Here is an 8,145-nt window from a genome sequence, read left to right as displayed (position 1 = left end):
TCCTACTACTTTTACAGTTGTTCTTACTCCAAACTCTTCTCCTCATCCACCTTCACTCCACCTTCATCAATTATCTTTATTTTTGTTCTGTGTTCCAATGATATGTGCACTTATGATACTTTGCAGTGGCAAAATTTGGGATGACACGTAAGCCTGCCAGCAAGTTCCAACATTTTTTGAGAGAATTTCTCCACATCCCAACCAGCTTTCAGAAATTCTGAGTGTTTTGTTTTTGTTGTTTTTTGTCGTTGCTGTTCATTAAAGTTTTTGTACAGTGCATTTTTTTTAAACACCCTTTGCATTTTTTATTAACTGCATAACAGCCAGGTAGTGTAACATAAAGAGGACATATTACAAATATGCTGTTATAATGGTATTCCCAAAGACATTCCTTTTAAAGATTTCTGCAGTGCAGTTTTATTATAGGTAAATTCATGAATAAATACCATAATAAAGTATAAAAATATATTTAGTTTTACATATTTTCCATTTATATATTTATTTTCATCTTCTTCTTCTTCTTCTTTCGGCTGCTACCATTAGGGGTCGCCACAGCGGATCATTCGTCTCCATACCACCCTGTCCTCTACATCTGCCTATTTTACACCAACTACCTGCATGTCTTCCCTCACCACATCCATGAACCTCCTCCTTGGCCTTCCTCTTTTAATCCTACCTGGTGGCTCCATCCTCAGCATTCTTCTACCAATATAATTCATGTCCCTCCTCTGCACATGTCCAAACCATCTCAATCTCGCCTCCCTCACCTTGTCACCAAAACATCCTACATGCGCTGTCCCTCTAATAAACTCATTTCTAATCCTGTCCATCCTCGTCACTCCCAACGAAAACCTTAACATCTTTAGCTCTGCTACCTCCAGCTCCACCTCCTGTCTTCTACGCAATGCCACTGTCTCAAATCCATACAACATCGCAGGTCTCACCACAGTCCTATAAACTTCCCCTTTCATTCTTGTAGATACCCTACTATCACAAATCACTCCTGTCACTCTTCTCCACCCACTCCACCCTGCCTGCACTCTTTTCTTAACTTCTCTAACACACTCTCCATTACTTTGCACTGTTGACCCCAGGTACCTGAACTCCTCCACCTTCTCCACCTCTTCTCCCTGCAACCGACCACTCCACTGCCCTCCATCTCATTCACACACATGTACTCTGTCTTACTCCTACTGACTTTCATTTCCCTTCTCTCCAGCGCATATCTCCACCTCTCCAGGCTCTCCTCAACCTGCTCACTACTCTCAATCACAATATCATCCGCAAACATCTGTCTGACCTCGTCCGTCAACCTGTCCATCACCACTGCAAACAGGAAAGGGCTCAGGGCCGATCCTTGATATAGACCAACCCTCACCCTGAACCAGTCTGTCGTTCCTACTGCACACTTCACTGCTGTCACACTGTCGTCATACATGTCCTGCACCACCCTCACATACTTCTCTGACACACCTGACTTCCTCATACAGTACCACAACTCCTCTCTTGGCACCCTGTCATACGCTTTCTCTAAATCCACAAATACACAGTGCAATTCCTTCTGTACTTCTCTATACTTCTCATACATCAACATCCTCAAAGCAAATAAGGCATCTGTGGTGCTCTTCCTCGGCATGAAACCATACTGTTGCTCACAGATGGTCACCTCTTCCCTCAGCCTGGCTTCCACCACTCTTTCCCATAACTTTATGGTGTGACTGATCAACTTTATACCCCTGTAGTTACTGCAGGTCTGCACATCTCCCTTATGCTTAAAGATCGGTACCAGCACACTCCTTCTCCATTCCTCAGGCATCCTCTCACCTTCCAAAATCCTGTTAAACAATCTGGTTAAAAACTCCACTGCCATCTCACCTAAACATCTCCATGCTTCTACAGGTATGTCATCTGGTCCAACCGACTTTCCACTCTTCATCCTCTTAATCGCTGCTCTCACTTCCTCCTTACTAATCCTATCTACATCCTGCTTTACCGACTCCACATCATCCAACCTTCTCTCTCTCTGATTTTCCTCATTCATCAGCTGCTCAAAATACTCCCTCCACCTTCTCAACACACTCTCCTCACTAGTCAACACATTTCCCTTTCCATCCTTTATTGCTCTAACTTGCAGCACACCCTTCCCAGCTCAGTCCCTCTGCCTGGCCAATCGGTATAAATCCTTTTCTCCTTCCTTAGTGTCCAACCTCTCATACAGCTCCTCATATGCCTTTTCCTTGGCTTTCGCCACATCCCTCTTTACCTGCTGCTGCATCTCCTTGTACTCCTGCCTACTTTTCTCATCACTCTGTCTATCCCACTTCTGTTTTGCCAACCTCTTTCTCCTTATGCTCTCCTGCACTTCCTTATTCCACCACCACGTCTCCTTGTCTTCCTTCCTATTCCCAGATGTCACACCAAGTACTTTTCTAGCTGCCTCCCTCATCACTCCTGCAGTAGTTTCCCAATCACCCAACACCTCTTTCCCACTACCGAGCCCCAGTCTGACCTCTTCCCTGAACCTCACACTACACTCCTCCTCCTTCAGTTTCCACCATCTTATTCTTCTTTTAGTCCTCACTCTCCTTCTCTTCTTCGTCGCCTCCAAAACTATCCTACAGACCACCATCCGATGCTGTTTAGCTACACTGTCCCCTGCCAACACCTTACAGTCTCCAATCTCCTTCAGGTTGCATCTCCTGCATAGCACATAGTCCACCTGTGTGCACCTTCCTCCACTCTTACACGTCACCCTATGATCCTCCTTCTTTTTAAAATAAGTGTTCACCACTGCCATTTCCATCCTTTTAGCAAAATCTACCACCATTTGCCCTTCCACATTCCTCTCCTTAAAACCATACCTACCCATCACCTCCTCATCACCTCTGTTCCTTCACCTACATGCCCATTAAAGTCTGCCCCAATCACCAATCGTTCTTTCCTAGGTACACCATCTACCACTTCATCTAATTCACTCCAGAATCTTTCCTTCTCCTCCATCTCACAGCCAACTTGTGGAGCATAGGCACTGATGACATTTATCATCATCCTTCAACTTCCACCTTCACGATCATCACCCTATCAGAAACTCTCTTCACCTCCACTACACTCTTACTGTACTCTTCCTTTAGAATCACCCCTACACCATTTCTCTTTCCATCCACACCATGATAGAACAGTTTGAGCCCACCTCCAATGTTCTTGGCCTTACTCCCTTTCCACTTGGTCTCCTGAACACACAACATATCTACCTTTCTCCTCTCCATCATATCAGCTAACTCTCTCCCTTTACCCGTCATAGTACCAACATTTAAAGTACCAACCCGAACCTCCACTCTCCTACACTTCTCCTTTTCCTGCCTTCTCTGTAGACATCTTCCTCCTCTCCTTCTCCTCCTTCGGCCAACAGTAGCCCAATTTCCACCGGTACCCTGTCGGCTAACGATACCTGTGGCGGTCGTTGTTAACCCGGGCCTCGACCGATCCGGTATGAAATTCTCATTTGCGATCCGCATATTTGATTTGGCACATGTTTTACGCTGGATGCCCTTCCTAACGCAACCCTCCCCATTTACCCGGGCTTGGGACCTGCACTAAGAGTGCACTGGCTTGTGCCTGCCTAATGGCTGGGTTTTATATATATATATATATATATATATATATATATATATATATATATATATATATATAAAGATTCACTAATCTTCACTAATCAATAATCTAATCTTGATCAGGTTAGCCCCAGATATGAATCTATAACTGTAAAATTATATTTGTATTTTAAATGAGAAGCCGGAAGATCCCGTAATTACCATATTTGTACAAGTAAGTGTGACGTGGATTTTTTCTTCAGCCATTAGGAGATGTACTTGCTGTGGTGTTTTGGATCATTGTCCTGCTGCAGAACCCAAGTTTGCTTCAGCTTGAGGTCACAAACAGATGGCCAGACATTCTCCTTCAGGATTTTTTGGTAAACAGCAGAATTCATGGTTCCATTTATCACAGCAAGTCTTCCAGCACCTGAAGCAGCAAAACAGCCCCAGACCATCACACTACCACCACCATATTTTACTGTTGGTATGATTTCTTTTTCTGAAATGTGTTACTTTTATGCCAGACGTAATGGAACACACCTTCCAAAAAGTTCAACTTTTGTCTCGTCAGTCCACAGAGTATTTTCCCAAAAGTCTTGGTGATCATCAAGATGTTTTCTGGCAAAACTGAGACGCGCCTTTATGTTCTTTTTGCTCACCAGCGGTTTTTGTTTAGGAACTTTGCCATGCAGACCATTTTTGCCCAGTTTCTTTCCTATGGTGGAGTCATGAACACTGACCTTACCTGAGGCAAGTGAGGCCTGCAGTTCTTTGGATGTTGTTATTGGGTCTGTTGTGACCTCTTGGATGAGTCATCACTGTGCTCTTGGGGTAATTTTGTTCGGCCGGCCACTCCTGGGAAGGTTCTCCACTGTTTCATGTTTTTGCCATTTGTGAATAAGGGGTCTCACTGTGGTTTACTGCAGTCCCAATGCTTTAGAAATGGCTTTATAACCTTTTCCAGACTGATAGATCTCAATTACTTTTATTCTGATTTGTTTCTGAATTTCTTTGGATCTCAGCATGATGTCTAGCTTTTAAAGCTCTTTTGGTCTACTTCACTTTGTCCACCTACTGTCACTTTGTTCACTTTGTTAGGTCCTAAGAGATTGATTGATTCTTGATTGCGAACTGGTTTGGCAGTAATCAGGCCTGTGTGTGGCTAGAGAAATTGAAACCAGTTCACACTTTTTCACACAGGGCCATGTAGTTTTGGATTGTGTTTTCTCTAAAATATAAAAAACCTTTATTTAAAAACTGCATGTTGGGTTCACTTGTGTTATCTTTTACTAATATTTAAATTAGTTTAATGATCTGAAACTAGTCATTTACTCACCATCTGCCCACTCCTTTACATCATTGACCCAGTCTTCCAATTGACTCTCTGTCACTGTCACTTTGACTATTATGGACTCTAGATTTTGCTGGCAATGACAAGCAATCACAAATACTAAAACAAGAAACGAATGTTCTATGTGCAGCTCAAAAAATTAATGACATACAATACTGAACATCTAAAACAAATTCTACTGATATAATAACCTTCTGATATTGGTGGGTCAGTGCGGTGGCCAAATTCTTGAACTTTTGTTGATTCCTGTGCATGGCCATGAAAGTCAGCATGTCTGTGCCTCCTGCAAACTCTGAAAACATCATGTTACCATATTCCCTCTACTTATTATGTAACAAGTGCAGTATAAGGTGATTTTACCTGCTTTGGAGATTTGTTTTGTGGTCATTGCAATCCTAGAAATGAAATTGCACTGTTCCACCTCCTCCCCAAGTGTTGAACTGGCAAAGTTTACCTACTTCGCATTTAAAATCATGGGCTTTGGCATGGAAGAAAACAAGAAAGGACTTCATGTTAAGAAGGTGCTGGAGCTCTGGGCAGCTTTTTTCAACTCTTTGGAGTTAAGGCCAATATTTGCAGTTCACATCCATACAAAAAAAGTGATTTGCCTACTGGCCAGCCATTTTTGCAGGTAGAGGGGATATGCAAAAATTTCCCCAGTGTACATATTAAAAGCACAGAGCAGCACTGCATGCCAACACACCGCTAGCTCCAGTCTGTCCTTGTCTACCTTGCTAACAGATCTTTGGGAGGCCTCTCTGGCTGCTGACCTCCCCTCCACAAAATGGTTGATGAAAATAAGACTCCTAAACAAACTCTATGGTAAAGATAATTGTTCTCCTGTATAAAGTATGATCATCTGTGATTTTATAGTACCTGTTTGGATGTCTTGTGAATGTAGTCCACAAATCTTTTCACATCTTCATGCTAAGCTATTAAGACAGCTTCAAAGATGGCCTCTAAAAAAAATAAAAAAATAAAAAAATACAGAATAGGTACACAAAAGTGAATGATACATTTAAATCTAATTTTACTTTGTGTACATTAAATGGCTATTTTTTCGTATTAATATTGTTTTGAATGTGTGACATCAGTGTGACGACAAAAAAAAAACTTTTAAAAACCAGTCTATAAAAACTAAGGAGACCAACAGCTAATAATGTTAAACAAATACATTAGCATCAAACAGCTTTTCAACCCACAATACAAAGAGATTAACAATACTATAAGATAAATAAATTAAATAATTACACTACCAAAGCAGACAGTTCACTGATACAGCATTCTTAAAAATGCTTGGCAGGACAGTCCCAGTACTGCCATCTTCATTTCTTCAAATGAAAAAAAGACATCCGTGGCATAAATTGTGGCAAATAAAGGGGTGGAAGGCAAGTAGTCGCATGCTTAGATCATATAGTCCAAAAACATTTCCATTTTAATGTAAACCTTATGTGAATAATCAGGGTTTGGATTTTATAAACATTTTTACATGACTTTGTATAATTTTTAAGCATTATTCAAATTCCACATTTTCTTGTATCGCAACCGTGTTCACCAGACGGGGTCTCTCTGTCCTCCACCTCTCTGAAATGAGATTCTGAATCTTTGTTGTGTGCTTCAGTTCGAGGAAAAAAGAAGAGGATCTCTTTAGGTTCCAAGAGGTGATGCCTCATCATCTAAAGAATCGCCCAGTGAGTGCTGGAGATCTTGCATAAAACACTCTGTTAAAATAGTATGGAATATTAAACACACACACACACACACACACACACACACACATTAATATACATTAAAACTTGTGCTGAATGCATTTGGAATTGTGTATTGTGGCAAATGTTAAAAAGGCCATTTACACAATGTACACACCAACAGTCTTAGGAGCAAAGGTCACTTCACAGTTAGTGACAGGAGCATTGATGGAAGGATCAGTTTTCAGTTTTTTTGTGATCAGCTGTACCAGATAAAAACAACAAATAACAACATTTAGAACATTTTCAACTCGTCCCATGGCTGGTTGCACAATTTTACCTCCCTTATTTGCAGCCTGAAATGGCCCAAGCTCACTGTTTAATTTAAGATTTAACATTAACATTTAGTCAAGAGAAGGACTAGCAGACTTTATTTCCCAAAGCCAAATGTAGCCAGTTCAGTTGCTTGCAGTTATCTGTCTATAAGGTGTCATATACAGTGGGGCAAATAAGTATTTTATACACTGCCAATTTTTTCAAGTTTTTCCACTTACAAAGAACAGAGAGATCTGTAATCTGTAAATAGGTACACCTCAACTGTGAATCCAGAAAATCCCATTGTATGATTTTTAAATAATTAATTTCTACGGTATTGCATGAAATAAGTATTTGATACAATAGAAAAATAGAACTAAATATTTGGTACAGAAACCTTTGTTTACAATTACAGAGGTCAGACGTTTCCTGTAGTTCTTGACCAGGTTTGCAAACACTGCAGCAGGGATTTTAGTCCACACCTCCATACAGGTCTTCTCCAGATCAGGTTGCTGGGCAACCATGGGCATAAATTTCATTTAACAGTAGGGGGGGACAATTAATATAAAATTTCTCATGAGCAATTTTTTTGGGGGGGGACACAAATAATACAGTCAAATTGTACTTACAGTATAAAGAGACAGTACATTATTATTGTAGCATGGAGACTGCGTCAATTACAATGGTAATTCAAACTGCTTTACATAAAGAAAGTAAAACTATCATAAAAAATAATCACAACAATAAAAACAAGGAATTAAAAAATGTTTAACATTTTATTTACAAATTAATGAAGACACTTAAGAACAGAATATAAATTGATTATACAAAATAATACAGTGGGCTCAGTTCAGATGTAGCACAGTGCTCATTTAGTAAATGCACAGATAAACTATATGCTAATTGTGTGTTCATGTTAACATTATTCCAAGTCGTCCCAAATAAAACAGTGCATGGTAAACGGTTTTGGTGTGTTAGTGTCAGTGCACTATGCTACAAGCTATTGTAAACAAGCTAACGTTCACTAGATAAGTCATATTTTAATAGCTAATAGAGCAGATTCATGGAAAAATTACATCCGTTATGAATAAGTCTGCATCAACTACATTATAGAAAATTGCTTTATTTAGTGAATAAAATAAGTGAATAAAATACCCTACTTAATGAAGCTGAAAATTAGTTGAGCTGCAGACACACA

General features: G+C 40.2%; 1 long non-coding RNA gene across 1 annotated transcript; it reads right to left on the bottom strand.

Moving 5' to 3' along the window:
- Window positions 1-6,101: 6,101 nt before the first annotated feature.
- Window positions 6,102-8,145, bottom strand: LOC124397102. The gene is made up of 3 exons (XR_006927886.1): window positions 8,108-8,145; window positions 6,811-6,895; window positions 6,102-6,665 (listed from the first exon to the last, which is right to left on the bottom strand). It is a non-coding gene; the product is annotated as an uncharacterized LOC124397102 (long non-coding RNA).

Source organism: Silurus meridionalis, chromosome 14 (genome assembly GCF_014805685.1).
Source record: "Silurus meridionalis isolate SWU-2019-XX chromosome 14, ASM1480568v1, whole genome shotgun sequence".
Lineage (NCBI taxonomy): Eukaryota > Metazoa > Chordata > Actinopteri > Siluriformes > Siluridae > Silurus > Silurus meridionalis.
The sequence above is the reverse complement of the archived record's forward strand: the minus strand, read 5'-3'. Positions and strand labels throughout refer to the sequence as shown.